This window comes from Hemicordylus capensis, chromosome 1, assembly GCF_027244095.1.
Source record: "Hemicordylus capensis ecotype Gifberg chromosome 1, rHemCap1.1.pri, whole genome shotgun sequence".
NCBI classification, from domain to species: domain Eukaryota; kingdom Metazoa; phylum Chordata; class Lepidosauria; order Squamata; family Cordylidae; genus Hemicordylus; species Hemicordylus capensis.
This window is the reverse complement of record NC_069657.1, coordinates 436591554-436610608: the sequence shown is the minus strand read 5'-3', so window position 1 is coordinate 436610608 and position 19055 is coordinate 436591554.

Here is a 19055-nt window from a genome sequence, read left to right as displayed (position 1 = left end):
GAGCAAGTCAGAGAGACGCTCCCTCTTCCTGTGCCTTACCTTCCTCCAATGAATTGCTCCAGGCAGGTTTCTCTCTTACAGGTTCTTTGATGTTTGGGCCAGGAAGAAATAAAAGTGTCTGGAACAGTGATGTAGTGCTGAAGGGATGCAGTCCCAGTACCTTTTTCCCTCCAGGGTCCCAGCAGGGATGCAAAGCCCTTTGCTTTCTAAATGGGAAAAAAAAATGTTGCTCCTGCTATTCCAACAGCTGGTTACATAACAGAATATTGGACAACTATCAGGGTCACACTTCCCTGGAAAGAATAGGTACGCAGTCTGGGGTGCTTCTGGATTTGAGCCTTTCCCTGGTCTCCCAGGTTGAGGTGGTGGCCAGAAGTGCCTTCTATCAGCTTCGGCTGATATGCCAGCTGTGTCCAATTCTTGAGATAAATGTCCTCAGAACAGTGGTACATATGCTGGTAACCTCCAGACCGGATTCCTGCAATGTGCTCTATGTGGGATTGGCCTTGTGTGTAGTCTGGAAACTACAGCTGGTTCAGAATGCAGCAGCCAGGTTGGTCTCTGGGTCATCTCGGAAAGACCATATTACTCCTGTATTGAAAGATCTACACTGGCTGCCGATAAGTTTTCAGGCAAAATAGAAGGTGCTGTTTATAACTTATAAAGCCCTAAATGGTTTGGGCCCTGGGTATTTAAGAAAACATCTTCTTCATTATGAACCACACCGCCCATTGAGATCATCAGGAGAGGTCTGTCTGCAGTTGCCACTGGCTCATTTGGGATGGGCCTTCTCCGCTGCTGCCTCAGAGCTTTGGAACGCGCTCCCTGCTGAAATAAGAGCCTCCCCATCTCTGACAACTTTTAAAAATTATTTATTATTATTTATTATTATTTATTCAATTTCTATACTGCCCTTCCAAAAATGGCTCAGGGCGGTTTACACAGAGAAATTTAAAGATGCACCTATTCACCCAAGCTTTTAATTAAATATTGTTTTCATAGTTTTATCATTGTTTTAAAATGTTTTTAAAATTTACATTGTTGTAAAGTTTTAAGTTTTACTATGTCATTTATTTTGTTTTAACTACCGTTTTAAGTTTTTTGTGTGTATAGTTTATTTTAACTAATGTTAAATGTTTATTTTAACTAATGTTTTAGCTTTTTGTTTGCTTGTTGTAAACCACCCAGAGACGTGAGTTTTGGGTGGTATAGAAGTGTGTTAAATAATAATAATAATCGGTCATTGCCCGAGTCAACAAGGAATGCGCCAGGTGCTGGAGTCTCTGAACATCTGGTGGCAAGTGGGCTACACGACTCAGGATCTTCAGTTGAGCAACCAGGGCTGGAGACTGCAAGGTTACTGGAAGAAACGTCGCTTAACGGGGGGAAATATACAAAAAATGCTAACAAGGAAATAATGATCTGCTATTACAAGTCTAGTCCAACTAGAAGAGGTTATTTAAAAAGAATGTACCAAATTTGGAAAGAGAAGCATCCAGATACAGAAATAACAGAACAAAGGCTAGCAGACCAGAGAAGATTCCTAATAAGAAATAAAGTATTTACAGGAGTTGAGCTGGAAGAACTGCAAAGAGCAACACTGGCTCAAGATATGGAAGAAGAATTACCACCAACTGAAGCAGTTGCTCAGGCGCAGGTGGAAGAGGTGTTGGAAATAGAGGATGCCACTGTTGCTGAACTGTTTCAAAATCAAAACCAGGCAACCTCCCCTTTGCCTTCACCTCAAAAACCCAAATACCATTTAACAGAAAAGCAACAAGAACTAAAGCAAAAAATAACTGAGCACATGAACCGAACAACCACCAGGGTTCGACTTCCAGCTCTAAAAACAGTTGCCAAAAAACAACCTGCTCAGGCATTAAAAGATGTCAATGCTGCACTTGCAGAAATAACAACCAATAATTTGCAAGAAACAAACCAACTAATGTACAGCACAGCAACAATAACAACACAAAAGCTCAGATGTAAGATCAGTGGACCTGTAAAAAAAGGAAGTAGTACATCACCTAAATGGAAGATTAGATAAGAAAATAAAATCTCCAGGCTTAGATCAGATGCTAGTAAATTGAAAGATATGAAAGACAAGAAGCTGAAGAATGAAAACACCAAACAGTATCTGATCCAAAAATACCACCTAGATTCAAGGAAAATTAGAGAAGTCCTGGAAATAATAAAGCAGCAAATAACAGCAATGACAAAGAAGATTAGCAGATACGAAGCCAGAATTACACAACACAGGCAGAATCTCCAATTCCAGTCAAATCAGAGATGTTTCTACCAAAGCATAGAAGGAGAAACTGCAAGAAACGTAGAAACACCAAATAAAGAAGAAACAGTGCAATTCTGGGGGAAATTATGAGACAATCCAATAGATTATAATAAAAAAGCAGGCTGGGTGAAAGAGGTTGGAAAATGTAACCAACAAATGCAAGATCTAATAATAACACCAGAATTAATAAGTGAAAGTGCAAAGAAAATTAAAAATTGGAGTGTATCAGGTGACTATGAACTGCATGGCTTTTGGCTTAAACACCTAACAAGCCTTCATAAACAACTATCAAAACAGTCCAATCACATTTGGCAAGGAGGTGATATTGAACAATGGCTAACAACTGGGAAAACTCATCTCATCATGAAAGACCCAGCAAAAGGTGCAGTTCCAAGTAATTATAGACCGATAACCGACCATGGCCGAAACCCCGCCCCCATAAATGGAGAACCAATAGGCTCGCTTCTTGGGCCTTGTGCAGAGCAGGGCTGGGACAAACTCCCTCCCCTCTGCACGAGGCCAAGGGGAGGGGGGATAGCGCTTAACATTTAAAACCACCCCTGCTAACTGGGCAAAGAGGCAACTTTTACCGTGGTGATTCTCTTTATTTAGCAGGGGGAGAGTAACTGGCCCTATCCACCCCCAGCACAGTACTTCCAGTGACTGTTGCTGGGGTCTATCTTATGTTTCTTTTTAGAATGTGAGCCCTTTGGGGACAGGGTTCCATCTTATTTGTTTGTTATTTCTCTGTGTAAACCGCCCTGAGCCATTTTTGGAAGGGTGGTATAGAAATTGAATTATTATTATTATTTCTTGTTTACACAGTCAGACAGGTGTTATTGACTGGTTTGTTTTATCCAGACATCGAGTCCTTCCCAAGGACCTGGGATGGCTGAATTATATTGTCAATTGTTATAGATATCGTCGCAGAATATAGGCTGTTCCCAGTAAAGCTGCTTTTTGTAATTGGCTGATGGTGATTTCACGTTGGGGAAGGAGCTCATACGCGAGCTCCTTCCGAGACCAGGCTTTGGTTTGCGGGGCAGGGACGCCCGATAGTGGGCGAGCGGTGTATTCGGCAAGGCCTCTTGGCCCGTCGCGAGCAGCAGAAGGAGCGTTTGGCGAGCGGCGAAGGGAGCGTTTGGTGGCTTCCGCGGAGCGTGGGGACTTCGGCATCTGGCCGTTGGGCCGTTGGGCAGGTTGCGCTGGGCATTCAAGAGAGCTTTAGCCCTCTGGTTTGTTGGGGCCCTCTCCCTGCGGTCGTGGGCCTGGGAGGTGGTGGCCATAGCTGGGCGGGTTAAGCGTCCTCTGCTGGGGCGGGTGACCATTCTGGTGGTATGCACAGATGGGTGGTTGTTTCCCACTGGGGGTTGGGAGTTGGCTTTCGGGGTGGTGGCCATAGCTGGGTGGTTTGTCTTTCCAAGAGGGCTTGCAGCCATTATTCTGGTTTGCTGGTCCTTTAGAGTTACCAATTGCTAGTCTGTGGGTTCCTCTTCCGTTTGGAAGGGCCCTGAGGGTTACCACTGCTCGCAGGGGCTGGCGTGGAATTTTTTCCCTTACTTCTACAGCCTCTTCTTGTTCAACTTTATCATTTGGGGCAGGAGTGGTTCAAAATGCCCAGAAAGGCAAAGGAAAAGAAAGGAGGGCGGCCCATTAGACAACCTAAGAGGCCTGCACCTCCACCTTCTTCCTCTGAAGAGAATGATGAAGAGATGGTTCTCATCAGAGGCCTGATTAATAGGATGGAAGCTCTTGAGAAGGCAAAGGCTGTTCCTTCTGACAAGGGTGCTGGCCCTTCTGGGGTGGTTGCGCCTACCAAGGTTCCTCGTTGCACGCGCAGTACCGCCAGGACCCAGTTACTAAAGTCTCTTTCCAATAGGCTTGAAGTGCTTGAGAAAAGTGGGGCCCTCGCCGGCCCAGTTCCTCCCACAGAACCTTTTGATCCAGGAATGCCTATGCCTAGTGGTCTTGTTCCAGTGCTGCCTTCATCTGCGGTTCCTCTGCCTCCAGTGCCAGTTGATCCTGTTCCAGTGCTGCCTTTGCCTGTGGTTCCTCTGCCTCCATTGCCAGTAGATAATACTCCTGCGGATCCAGCCATCCTGATGGCGCCGGGTGAGCCTGCAGCACCAACACCTCCCGGCGGCACCGGCCAGTGGCCTTCCATTCCCTGGCCGATGCCTGCCATGGGTGGCTGGGGATCAGTCCCATTCTGGTCCTCTTACACACAACCCTGGGGATTGGGTCTTCCAATGGGCTTTCCAGGGGTTACAGCAGGTCTTCAAGGAGCGGCTGAACAGGTATGGCTGGGCAATAGGCCCGCCCGTGGTTCCCTGGCGGGACCAGCGAGAGCAATGCCACTGGCACCCACTAGTATGGGGGGTCAGGCAGGTTTTTACCCTATGGGAATCTTACCCTCTTCACAACATGCCCCCTACAGTGGCATGGGGCTGCCTTTGGGCGACCATTTGCTCCCGGCTACCTGGGAAAAGATTTTGAAAGGCAAATATGTTGACATATTTAGTCTTTTATTTCGGGAACCAGAGGTCAAGCATAAGGAGGGTGAATCTTGTAAGGAACATGAGGCGACTAAGCGCAAACCGGTCGAGAAGACATGGAACAATTGGTTGTCAGGCTTCACTATTTATATGGGAGTAATAGTGCAGGCGCAACCAGCTAGGGGCCCAGCACTTTTAAAATATATGGACATCATTCATAGGGCAGTTTCTGACTTTGTGGGCTCCTCCTGGATCCGCTATGATGAAGGTTTCCGCATGCGGGCTGCCTTGGACCCCTCCTTACCGTGGGACACACCCCTGCAGGAGCTTTGGCTGGTAATTATGTCTCTGGCCTGCCCCGTAGAGGGAGACCAGTCGGATAGTGGGCATTTGCTTTCCAGGTCACATGGGATCTCACCAGCCACAGCGGCGGGCCAACAGTGGGTTCAACCCCACATGGTCTGCTGGGAATTTAACACCGGTGGCTGGTGTTCAAGGGTGTCATGCTGTTTCAAGCACGCATGTGGGCTTTGCGGTGCAAAGCACCCGAGCTCCACATGCCCTAGGGCCAGGGTTGGGAGTCCCGGCTCAAAATTCAGGCCAGGTAGCAATAAGAAAGGAGGCCCCCCTCCACCCCCTGCGGGTAAAGGGACCCAGCCCCATCAGGCTTGAGGTGCTTGGGCACTTGCTGGGGACCTATCCCAATAGGTCTGCCGCCGCTTATTTGTTTTTCGGTTTCCAAGAGGGGTTTAGGATTCCGTCTTTATCCCATCGGGAGCCATGGATGTCCTGTAATCTTAGGTCTGTAGTGGGTAAAGAGGCGGTGGTGTTGAAGAAAATTAATAAGGAGGTTTCTTCTGGTAGGGTCCTGGGCCCTTTTGACAGCACCCCCTTTCCCTGTCCATGGGTATCTCCCTTAGGGGTGGTCCCCAAGAAAGCTCCTGGTGAATTTCGATTGATTCACCATCTTTCACACCCCAGAGGGTCATCCATCAACGACGGAATTCCCAAAGTTCTTTGTTCAGTGCGTTATATGTCATTTGACAACGCAGTTCAGATTGTGAGGGGCCGGGGAGTAGGTGCGCTATTGGCCAAGTGTGATATTGAGTCAGCCTTCCGCTTGCTTCCCGTGCACCCGGAAGACTTTGACCTCCTGGGTTTTGCCTTCACAGGAAAATTCTACTTTGATCGAGCCCTGCCAATGGGCTGTTCCATTTCCTATGCAGCCTTTGAGGCTTTCAGCACATTCCTGGAGTGGGCAGTGAGACAGAGGGATGGCTTGGTATTTACCGCTCATTATTTAGATGATTTTCTTTTTGTAGGCAGGAGTAATACAGGGGAATGAATGCACTTGCTACGCTCCTTTATGGAGCTGGCAGAAGAGCTGGGCATTCCTCTGGCCAAAGAAAAGACAGAAGGGCCGGTCACGCGGCTTTCCTTCCTAGGGATTGAGCTGGACACGGTGGCGGGTTGCTCGAGGCTGCCGCGAGCAAAGCTGGGGGGTCCTCTTGGACCTTGTTAGGGCTTTGGGGCGTGCCCGTAAGGCTACATTGAGGGAGCTTCAGGTAGTAGCAGGGCACCTTAACTTTGCATGCAGTGTGGTGGCCCCGGGGTGGGATTTTTTATGGCGTCTCTGTGATTTGATGGCTGGGCTTCGGGCCCCTCATCACAGGGTTAGGATCACAGAGGGAGTCAGGGCCGATATGGCTGTTTGGGAGTCCTTTTTGTTGGATTTCAATGGCGTTTCATTTTGGAGGAGCGGGCAGCTCCTCGAGGCTGAATTACAGGTCCACTTGGATGCTGCTGGGGGGATCGGCTTCGGGGTCTATTTCAGGGGCCGTTGGTGCGCTGCCCGCTGGCCGGTAGATTGGGCACAGCAGGGGGTCACCAGGGACCTGACATTCCTGGAGTTTTTTCCCATAGTGGTAGCAGTGCACCTCTGGGCTGACGAGTTTTCTAACTCGTCAGTTCGTTTTTGGTGTGATAACCAGGCCGTGGTGCAAGTTATCAATACTCAGACTTCCCACTCCCGGAGGGTTATGGGGCTCATTAGGGTCTTCGTGCTGCAATGCCTTCGGGCCAACATCTTGTTTCAGTCTCGCCACGTGCCAGGGATTCGGAACAATATTGCTGACGCCCTCTCTCATTTTCAGGTGAACAGATTCAGGGAGTCAGCACCCGAATCAGCACTGCACCCGGAGCCTATGCCTGCCTTTCTGTGGCATCTTGGCAGGTAGAAGCTCAGCTTGCCATAGTGGCTTCACTGGCGCCCAGCACCAGGGCGAGTTATTCGTCCAAGATTGAGGCCTTTCCCCTTTTTTGGAAGGCGGAAGGCCTGGCGGAGGTTTGGCCGGTACCGGTTAGTCACTTGCAGCAGTTCCTGATGCTCCTCCATAGGGCGGGGCGTGCTGTGTCTACCTTAGGTGGTTATCTGTCCGCTTTGGCATTTGAGGCCCAAGCCAGAGGGGTCAAAGATTTCTCTGGTGACCCCTGGGTTAGACGTATGCTGGAGGGTTGGTCTAGAGCAGTGATTCTCAAACTTGGGTCCTCAGGTGTTATTGGACTTCAACTCCCATAATTCCCAACCAAAGGCCACTGAGGCTGGGGATTATGGGAGTTGAAGTCCAATAACACCTGAGGACCCAAGCTTGAGACTCACTGGTCTAGAGAATGTCCTGCGGGAGTTGACGCTAGACATCCATTTACCTTGGATTTGGTAGCTGCCCTGCTTGGGCAGTTGCCAGGCTGCTGCAGGGCCCCCTGGGAAGTCCCGCTTTTTTGAGCAGCAGTACTGGTTGCCTTTTTTGGAGCTTTCTGGCCCAGTGAGTTATTACCAAAAAGCAAGGGTTCCCCTAGGGACAGTTGCCTGCGGTTTTCAGATCTGTCCTTTTCGGAGGGAGAGGCATGTTTGCTTTTACGCCGTTCTAAAACTGACCAAAAGGGTAAGGGACATGTTGTCCGCCTGGCGGCTGCCAGCAACGCCTCACTTTGTCCAGTGACTGCCTTACGGCTTTACCTGGATTTAGGGCCCTTCCCAGGGGGCTGTTTGTTTGTGCATGAGGATCGGGGGCCCCTCACTCAATATCAATTTTTGGCTGTCTTATTTAAAGTTTTATTTAAAGGCAAGCCTCTGGCCTTGCAGAATCACTCTTGCTGCAATCCTTGGCTTGCTGTGATAGCTGCTGCTTCTGCTGGTGAGAGACAGAGTCTGCCTGCAGACTTGTGCTGTGTTTGTTCCCTGGCCTTCAGCCCCTGCCCCTCTGCCTGCTTTTCTGCTCCCTCCCACACACATTCCCCTCCGCTTTAAACCCTTTTTCCTTTGGTGTGAGTGTGAGTGTGTGTGTTTCTGCTGCTGGTCCCAGGGGAGTAGCAAGGTCAGAGTGGGCGCAGAGACAAGATTTTTAAATGCCCCCCCCCCATGAAGCTCAGCTCATGAAGTAAAGAAATCTTAAATGAGGCTGAATAGTGGTAACCAAAAGCATAGTAAAACACCATCCTAAATTATTTTTTAAAAAGGTTTTGTAAATTGTGGATGATGCAAGTCATGTAATGGTACTAGAGAAAGACATGCTGTTCTGGTAGCTCCAGGTCTTAACACTCACATCAATTTCAGAGGATGAATACAACTGAAGGAAGCCGGGGTGGGTGCGCAGCTGGGCAAGTCAGTCATGTGACTTGCCTCTGGGGGGCCCCCAAGGCAGTGGGCCCCCAGACAACTGTCTCCCCTTGCCCTATTATAGTTACGCCCCTTTCTGGTCCCCCCGCCCCTTGAGTGAGTCTCTCCCCTCTCCTGCTCTTGGCTGGGTGGGGGGAGGGGGAGGGGGCAGGCCCTTTGGTCTGAGAGGCTTCTCTGGCCCAATTTGCGTAACCCCCACTGCCCCCCCCCATTTTTTGCTTCTGTGGTGGCTGCTGCTTTTAATTCTGGGTTGAGCTGAGATTAGATTAGAATCCTCAACTCAGCTGCTGCCAGTTGTTTTATTTTGTTTGGGGGTTTTGTGGGGGTGGGGTTTCTTGTTTTCTCTGGAGCAGGTGCTTTTCTTTTTTAAAACCCTTTTCATGCTGTGCTTAACACACCACCTGCTCCAGAGTACTCCAGCAGCGCCTCCCCTCTGTCCTTTTCTCCTCCCTTCCCTCCTCACCTATTCCCCAAAGCCCTTTCCCCCCCACCAGCTTTTTATTTTAAGTTACTCAGTGGTTATTTTAATTTGTTTGTTCAGGTGGGCAAGCAGCTGGGAGGATGCTCATTCTGCCCTCCCCTAGCCCTGGCTATGCCCACCTGCTGCCAGCCTGCCACTGGTCAGGAAAGCTTTCCCCCCACCCCTGACCAGTGTGTGGGGCAGAAGATCTTCTGGATGATGAGGGGGTAAGTGCTTTCTTTTTGGTGCCCCCTTTGTCCTTCGCTTTTGTTAAATAGAGCCTCCTTTCTGGTTTGAGTTGGGGAGGTATTTTTTCTGTGTCTTTTTTTTACAGGCTGTTTCTTGTTTTTACAGGTTGTCTCTTGTTTTTGCAGGTTCCCTTCCTCAGTTTCCATCCATTGTATTGTTATTGTATTGAAGTTGAACTGAACTGGAGTGGAGGGGGGGAGGGTTGAGCAAAAGCAAAACCTACCTACCCACCCTGGTTCAAAGCTGGTTCAAATTTGAATCAAACAGGCCAAGCCAGTTTTGTGCACATCCCTACCCAGCCCTGCACCCCCAGTTGGAGCACAACTCCTATAATCCTCCGCTGTAATGGCCATGTAGCTAGGGATGATGGGACTTGTAGCCCAACAACATCTGGGGACCCAAGGTTAGGAACTGGTGCACTAGACCATTTTGATTTGTCATTGTTCCTTGTTTTTGCAACCATTGGCTCATCTTGCTCAGTATTGTCTCCACCCGGGGTCCCCAACCTTGGGTTCCCAGATGCTATTGGACTACAACTCCCATTGTAGTTTGAGTTGTAGTCCAACAGCATCTGGGGATCCCAGGTAGTGACAGCTTCATTTCAATGGCCAAAGGCCATTGTGACTTGGGATCTATGCCGGATTAACATAGTAGCAAATGTAGCATTTGCTACGGGCCCCACGTTTTCGAGGGCCCCACACGCCCGGCTTGAACTGCCCCTTCTTCTTTCTGCTCTCTACTTGGTGGTGCTTCTCTCCTCACTCCTGCTGCCCATTCTCGTCTCCCGAGTCCCGAGTTGGCTGCTGCCCGATTCCAGTTGGCTTCCTTGCCCTTCACCCACGTGCTTCTTGTGGGGCTGATAGGTTTCTGGCAGCCCAGCCCGCACATGCTCCCTCCTCATGCTTGTGGGGCCACACAACCACCTATATTCAATAGGGATGTGCACGAAGATCTTCGTTGCCGACGGGGGGTAGTGCTTTAAGGGTGGGCGAGGGTGTACTCACCCCTCCCGCTGCATTTTCCCCGCCAGCGCACTATCATGTTGAAGCCCCTCGGGGCGGCAGCGTTCCTCCCTGCCGCCCCGTTTCCCCCATCGGCTGGAAGTCGCGAGCGCCTGTGCGCCCGTCGTGCGTGCGCACATGCCCTTCTGCCATGTTTGTGCGCACGCACGCTTGTCACTTCCGGCCACTTCCAGCCGATGGGGGAAATGGGGCGGCAGGGAGGAATGCTGCCGCCCCGAGGGGCTTCAAAATGACAGCGCGCCAGCAGGAGAAATGCAGCGGGAGGGGTGAGTACACCCTCCCCCACCCTTAAAGCGCTACCCCCTGTCGGCGCTGAAACGTTTTGGAGGCCTTCATAATGTTTCGGGCACATCCCTAATATTCAGTGATGCACGCCTGCTTGTGAGCACCCATAGCCGCACCGCGAGAGCTTCTCTCTCTCTCTCTCTCTCTCTCACGACGCCATGCTTTATGCTCACGAAGAGCGTGTCTACCCGCCACTGCCCGCCACCAACATTCCTGCAGGGTGCTGTGCTGCTGAACCCACTAACCACTCCCCTCCCCAAAACGAATCCAAAGAGCCAAGGCTGCCGGGTGGGCCAAGTATGTTTGGAGAAAGAGCATGCCGAGAAGTGGGCCCAGCCTTCCATCTCCCACCAAGACTCCTGTCTGCAGACTGAACACAAATGGGGGGGGGGTGCATTTTGCAAAGTTGGTTGGTGGGCTGAGTGGGGGCATGGGGCGGTTGGTGGGGGGGCACTAGGCAAGATTGGTCCTGTTGGTCCAGAATGTGGCAGCCGGGCTGGTCTCTGGGTCATCTCGGAGAGACCATATAACTCCTGTACTGAAAGAGTTACACTGGCTGCCGATATGTTTCCAGGCAAAATACAAGGTGCTGGTTATAACCTATAAAACCCTAAACAGTTTGGGACCTGGGTATTTAAGGGAACGCCTTCTTCATCATGAACCCCACCGCCCACTGAGATCTGCTGGAGAGGTCCATCTGCAGCTGCCACCAGCTCGTCTGGTGGCCACTCAGGGACGGGCCTTCTCCGCTGCTGCCTCGAGGCTTTGGAATGCACTCCCTAGTGAAATAAGAGCCTCCTCATCTCTGACAGCTTTTAAAAAGTCTTTAAAGACGCATCTCTTCACCCAGGCTTTTAATTAATATTGTTTTAATGGCTTTAATGCTGTTTTAAAATATTCTTCTAAAAATTTTAAATTGTTGTAATGTGTTAATTTTTTCATTTTTGTCTTAACTAATGTTCTACTTTTTTAAATTCTGTTATAAACCACCCAGAGACGTAAGTTTTGGGTGGTATAAAAATGTTTAAATAAATAAATAAATAAATAAATAAATAAGATCAAAGCGCAGAAATGCGGAGTGCTTGCCACTTATAATATTGGTCTTTCCCCTATCTTTCTCTCCCAAATGCATTCTTATAAAACATCGAGGGGGTGGAAAGAAGCTTAAATTGCCCAGTCCAGATGAACCTTTTGGACTTTGCATGTGCGTTGTTTAGCTTAGCCATCCCAAGAACCTGGATTGAGGCAAGGCTAATTAGCCTAAAGTACAAATGAGATTTGTAAGGGGATCGTAGGGGAAACCTGGAAATCAAATCATGTAAGCTCCAGTTCGGTGCACTGCAGAGGCTAAGTCAAGGCTAAGTCAATGTATGCTGGAGTTAAATGTGCACAATCTAACATTGTTTCAAAAAACGAAAGGGAAATGATTTTCATGTACAATGCAGAAACATTTCCAGTATCATCAACATATTTGCTCATGCTAAATTTAGAAAATGTAACTTTTAAATTGTAGTTTTCTTAATTTTGACATTTGAAATTGATATCTACATGCAAGTAATAGTATTACTGAAGTGTCAGACATCTGTCGCAAGTAAATAATTTATGTTTATGTTTTAATATTTATGTGCATTTTTTAAAATTTAGGGCCCCTTTATAACATATGCTACAGGCCCCGCACTAGTTTAATCTGGCCCTGCTGGGGATGATGGCAGTTATAGTCTGATAACATCTGGGGACTCAAAGTTGGGAACCCTGAACAATGCAGTTAATTAATCTGCAAGACTTCTTTGCCCCCTACTTTCTCCAAGTGGGACAAAAGAAGTGTGTGTGTGGTTGTGTGCACACTCGCACGATGAACCATGACAGTTCCATCAAACCACCTTCCAGTCTCTTAAAAATGATTATCTATTGTAATCTCCATTGTAATATGGCTGCTCACCTGGAATTCATCTTTGCCAGAGACAGCCACAGTACCAGCGTTCTTCTTTTTGATTTAGGAAGCTGCCCCATCTAGAATATGACTGGAATGAGATTTCAAATCTACAATCACACATTTCTGACCATGCATGATGTGGCTCAGTGCAGGAAACTGATCCAAATGTCTTCTTGGAAGAGCAAACATGTCTTTGCTGCCATCTCGCTCCGCGCTCCCCCTAGTGATGTAACCAAATTTGTCTTAGATTTACTGAAGGTTTGTAGAGCTCATTATTCATTTCCCGTTACAGCCACTAACTAGGATGGCAGCTTCAGGGATGCATTCCTTTTAATCTCTCTAAGAACATCCTGTAAGAGGGCACAAATGGATCAGCCTTTAATGAATGGGGGCTGCATTTTACACTCAGGTGCATGTTCTACTTTTGTTACTAACACTCAGAGTCCAGCATTAATTTTAAACCTGGAAGAAAGGTGGTGTGTAACAAAAGTAGAACATGTATTTTTGCAAGACTTTGTAGAAGCAAAGAAAAAAAAAAAAGTCCTTGCCACAGCTCTTTCTTATTCCAAACTCTCTCCACATAAGAGGGCTTTTCCAGCCCTCTGCTCAAAACTTGCCTCTTCTGGGCAACTGTGGATTTGATCCCACAGCTTCATCCCCAACTGAGGCCTAATTCTCCCAAATAGCAGATGAAATGATAAACCTATTTGTGAACTGTCTGAACCACTTCAGTTCAGATTGTAGGTGAGTGCTTACGTGACTGAGTACTTCTCAATACCATTTAAAAAATAAAAATAAAAATCCCTGCACATAGAAAACTAGCGTGTCAGGAAAAGAGCTAGACTAGAACCACTCCCCCTTACACCTGACTTTCTAGATGTAGGGAACTTTTGTTGTATGGAAGAACATTCAGTTATGTGAGCTTCCACTTGCACTCTGAAATGTTTCAATCCAGAAACAGATTTGCCTTCACATTTGGATGATCCCCAATTCTGTTTGTATGAAAGAGGAAAAAAATGTACCATATACTCTCTGTCCAAATATTTGAATGATTATTGGCTGGTGAACTTCCTGACATCTGTAACTTCTGCCCATATACACCTCTTCCCATGTGCTCCTAACAAATTACTAAAATCTATATTAGAGGATCTTCTCCAGGTGCCCTCAAACTTGGAAGTGGGACAGCTGACAATTATGCATAGAGCCTTTTCTGTCGTGGCACCCCAGTTCTAGGACTCTCTCCCCAGAGATTCTCACTAGGTACCAACAAGTGAGGTTTAATCAAGTACTAGATTAAAATGGTTCTCTTTATTCTTGCTGCCAGTGGATTTCTAATGTTTGCTCTTGATGCTGTTATAAAATGTGCTATTATTACTGCTCTGTGGTTTTATTACAATTATTTCAATCTGATATTTGGTTGCTTTTTGCTGTTTTTATGCTCAAAGTCCATTTTATATCGGTCACTTTGCAAATGATTTCCATGATATTTTTTGGATTTTGTTTCAATTTAAAAGGTGCTTTGGGAATCTTTTCTACCAGTGTGAAAGATAGAATTACAAATACCCTAAATAAAAATATTGGCCCAAGACATTTTGCCGAGGCAAAGGACAGTGTGACTCTCCACCATCTGTGGGGGCATCTGCCCATGATGTTAGAGACTAGCACTCGCCACCCCTGCCGACCTCCTTACACCTGAAGCAATCACCTGGCATGAGTTGCTGGGCTGGCCAACCCATGTCTGGCTGAGCTACTTGGCTCTCCCTGTGACAACCAACATCTCTTGGAGGATTACAGCAATTCAGCCAATAGCAGCCTGTCTGACTGGCCACACCCTTCTATGATAGGTAGGCAGCAGAGTCAATCATCTTATTAAAAATGGTATATAAATATTCATAGTAGTGGTAGTAGTAAAGTGTGCCGTCGAGTCAGTGTTGACTCCTGGCGACCACAGAGCCCTGTGGTTGTCTTTGGTGGAATACAGGAGGGGTTTACCATTGCCTCCTCTCGTGCAGTATGAGATGATGCCTTTCAGCATCTTCCTATATATCTGCTGCCCAATATAGGTGTTTCCTGTATAGTCTGGAAAACATACCAGCAGGGATTCGAACCAGCAACCTCTGACTTGCTATTCAAGTCATTTCCCCGCTGTGCCATTAGGTGGCTGTGGTAGTATTAGTATATAAATATCTGTAGTAGTAAAAGGGACTTAGACAAATTCATGGAGGACATCTATCAATGGCGACTGGTTTTGATGGCTATAGGCTACGTCCAGGTACAGAGGTAGGACAGGGGAGTAAAGTAGGAGGGGGGTATGCCTTCATCTCCTGCTTGTGGGCTTCACAGAAGCATTTGATGGGCCCCTGTGGGAAACAGGATGCTGGACAAGGTAGCCTTTTTAAAAACTCAGGTATCTGTCCAGCAGTATAAAATGTAAACTGAGAATTGGCTCTCTAACGTCTGGATCCTGATCAGACAGGAACTGTTAGAGAGCCCTGTCTGAATCCATTCTCTTCTCAAGCTGCACCATCACAAAACCTTGATTGTGCAGAGCTTTCTAAACTTGGGAACAGAAATTGCAACAAAGGATGGAGAGGTCAATGCAAGGCAAAGAAAAGCAAAAGATAGTCCATATCTTGGGTCCGTTTACTGAATCAAACTGTATCACTTTTAATTTCAAGGCAGGGGGAAAAGGCTGGTCAATAATGGAATGGAGGACGTGGGAGGGAGCTCATTGATATTAATCTGAACATTTCCAATGTGTTCTTGTTAAGAGCATTTATTCCCATCATTGGCTATTCCTATGATTAAGCACACTGGCAAAAATGTTCCTTAAGAAATGCTGGGTCAAAAATATGTTCTTTTTGACAACGCACTTGGAATTAATCAACAAATCTTTTCTACAAGACATCCAGTTCTAGGAGTTTTAACTCAGTCTAATAATAATTCTGCTAGGACACTTGACCTATATCAAAGATAGCTCTGAGTTTGAAGTTATCTTTTATTTATCAGCTGCAGTAAAAAAATATGGGTCGCAAGGGTTTGGGAGAAGGTTTCAGTATAAGGGCATTAGACACATTTATGGAGGATAGGTCATTTTTCAGTGAAATTGATGAGCAGTAGATTCAGAACAGACAAAAGGAAGTGCTTCTTCACTGAACACATAATTAATGCAGTTTGCTGACACAAGATGTGGCACTGACCACCAGCATAGATGGTTGAGTCTTTGACAAATTTAGGAAGGATATGTCTATCAGCAATTATTACTTCTGGGGCTCTCCCGGACAATTTATTTCAGGTTCAGCACAAATTCTGATGGGAGATATAATGATGTGTCCAGATGATGTCCAAGGATGCCACTTAAGTTCTTAGCACCATCTGCTGACAAACAGAGGGAAAGCTGTGAAAAAGCTGTGTATTTTCAATACTACTTTTATTCTGACTTGAAAAGACACAGTTTTCCCATGGGTTGTCAGTGGATTGTGCCAAGAATTTATGCAGTGCACTTGAAGTAATTTGGACTCATCATTATATATCCCATTGGAATTTGAGCTGAAGTTGGAATAAATTACCATCTGGAAGAACCCATGATTACTGTACAGAACCCTCCCCCCCTCTTCAGAGGCAGTATGACATTAAATATAAATTGCCAGGGAGGGCTATTGCCTTCATGCTCCGAACGTTAAATTTCCCAGAAGCCTCTGTTTGGCCAAGCTGGAGTATCCTGAGACTGTGCCACAAGCTCCACCCCCCATGCAGATGCCCTCAGAATCCCCACCCCACCTGCCCATTGTCCACACTTAATTTATTTGCAAACACTACAACCATGGACACATTCTTTTTGTGACTGGAAGGCTGGGGTGCCCAGCTGGCCTCCTCAGACAAACCTTGTAAGCATGGACCATAGGCAGGTTGAGATTCTGAGGGCATCAGCATGGGAGTGGGGCTTGTGGGAGCACCCACAGGATGCCGTATATGAGGATGCTGTACAACTGAAGAGGGCTTCCTCCGCACATGGAGGAAGGCCGAAAATGGGCTGCACAGCAGAGAGGCCCATGCAGTCACTTGGGAGGAGGGGAGCTGGAATGAGCTCACCAGCATCCTGCCGCGCAGCAGCTTTTTCCAAGGTCAAAGGGGGAACTCTCCCCTCCTCTCCTCCCAACCCTCTCTGCCTGCTTGCAGCCAGGGAAGAGCTGGTCTTGTGGTAGCAAGCATGACTTGTCCCCTTAGCTAAGCAGGGTCTACCCTGGTTGCATATGAATGGGAGACTAGCACTGTAAGATATTCCCCTCAGGGGATGGAGCTGCTCTGGGACGAGCATCTAGGTTCCAAGTTCCCTCCCTGGCTTCTCCAAGATAGGGCTGAGAGAGATTCCTGCCTGCTACCTTGGAGAAGCCGCTGCCAGTCTGTGAAGACAATACTGAGCTAGATAGACCAATGGTCTGACTCAGTATATGGCAACTTCCTATGCCTTTCAGCCGCCACCATGCCCCACCCTACTGCTGGCAGCGGCATTGTTTACAGGGCAAAATGGAAACTTTCCCCTCATGCCCCCTCCCCGCAGCTGCTGCCACTGCCATGCAGTGGCACTCTTTTTTAAAAGGTTAAAGGACGGCAAAGACCTTTTTGCCTATTGGCAGCAAAAAGCTTAATCTGCCCTGGGTGGTTCTCTGTCTTCCTGAGAAGTGTCCCATTAAAGCATCAGTGGACCATTAAGGAATCTTAGCTCTTTTGTCCAGCGATAAGCAAAATAAATATCTCAAATGGTCAAATTTCCCTTGAGTTCCTCCCTATCAAGCCCAGTCTCCCTTCCCTGTATTTTTGTGGCTGCCTCCCCCGCCCCACCTCGCCTCCCAATAATGCAATGCGGGCAACCAAGAAACTAATGTAGGCTGGGAGCTGGCATATTCTGGACTGTTTTGCCAGTACTTGAGACTTTCCAAAAGTAGCACTGCCTAAACTCCAGCAATCTGCTGGCAGAGTAACACATATTTAGACTCTGCAAAAGCATTCTTTATAATTCTCTGCAATAATGGTTGTAAATATTCCCTTTAGGGCCCTGTTTGTCCAGGAAATGGCTTCTGCTTCAGACCATTTAGAAACAGATAAAGTAGGAAAATGTGTCATTTCCCCTCTTCTCTTTTCTTGCTGAAGGGCAGATCTGTATTCATTAGTGCTCTAAAGAGGCGGTGGCTACAGAATAGATGTCTCACTTGTAAACATGATCACACCCTTGTCTTCCAAACAAACTGTTGTATCACCCACTGGCTTTATATCACTACAGCACACATAAGTATGCTTGAAAGACTCCTGCAAATTCACCTCCTTATCACACTAACCAGAGATTATGAGGAAACGGAAGAGTATTTTGAATTTGTCGAAGAAGTGCTTTTGTTCTGAATGTGCTTTGCCATGCCTCTTAGTTACTGAATGTTTGTTTCTGGCCAGGAGGATCACTATCTCCTAAGGGCCCATGCTCAGGAGTTGAACTGCATCTCCCCATGTTTGCGGGGGTTGCTGAATTTCTGCAGGGGAGCTTTTCTGCCACAGCCCACCTGTTTCCCTGCTCCGCCATTTGCTGCTGCCACTCCCACAGCCCACCTGCTTGCCTCACCTGCCAGCTGCTCTGCCAGGCAACAACATCATTACATTGGGTTGGCTGTCTGGTAGAGGGGCAGGCTGGCATTGATGCTGGTGCTTAGTGGGGGCCCCGGAGCAGCACACGGGGGGTGGTGAATGGTGGGGCCTGCAGTGGCACCCCTTGGTGGCCCCACCGCCCCCAGCAGGCTACATTCATTGAACGCAGACACTAAATAGATGTCCCACCCGTATTTCTGGCCGTACACATCTGGCCAAAGGCGGACAAACAGTGACTAAGAGGCTCAGGGGTCTTTTTAAATGTATGCGTGACTGCAGCATAGCAGTAAACAGAACACAGAAAGCTGCCTTACACAGAGTCAGACCACTGTTCCATCTAGCTCAGTGTTGTCTGCACTGACTGGCAGTGGCTTCTCCAAGGTTGCAGACAGGAGTCTCTCCCAAATCTACCTGGGGATGCTAGGGAGTGAACCTGGGACCTAGATGCTCTCTTTCAGTGCATATCTTTCAGTGCTCACACGTAGTCTCCCATCCAAATGCAAAACAAGGCAGAACCTGTGTAGCAAAGGGGACAGTTCGCACTCGCTAAGAAGACCAGCTTTCCTCCCCATAGGAAGCTGTTATGTTATAACCACTTGGCTGGCTGTTCTATCCATTGCTACCATTCTTTCTGAAGACCTTTTTCCTGGGGAAAGTATTTTCATCAAGACCTCTTGAAGTAGCAGCAGCCAAGACACTTGGGTTGGGGTGAGGGCACCTGTTGCAGCCACATAAGTCTGGTCAGTGCCTGGATAGGTGACTCCTGGGAAGTCCATGTAGACTGCCTTCAGTTCCACAATGAAAAGAAGGGTAGGATAGAAATGCTAGTACTACTACGGATATCCAACACATTAGATATAATTATCCTAATAATTAGAACTTCCCAACACCCCACCCACCATGCAACTTGATAACACAGAGTATGAAAGCATTAGCTTCCCCAAACATCTGTAACACTCCAACTATTTATTTATTATTTATTTATTCGACTTATATACCGCCCTTCCAAAA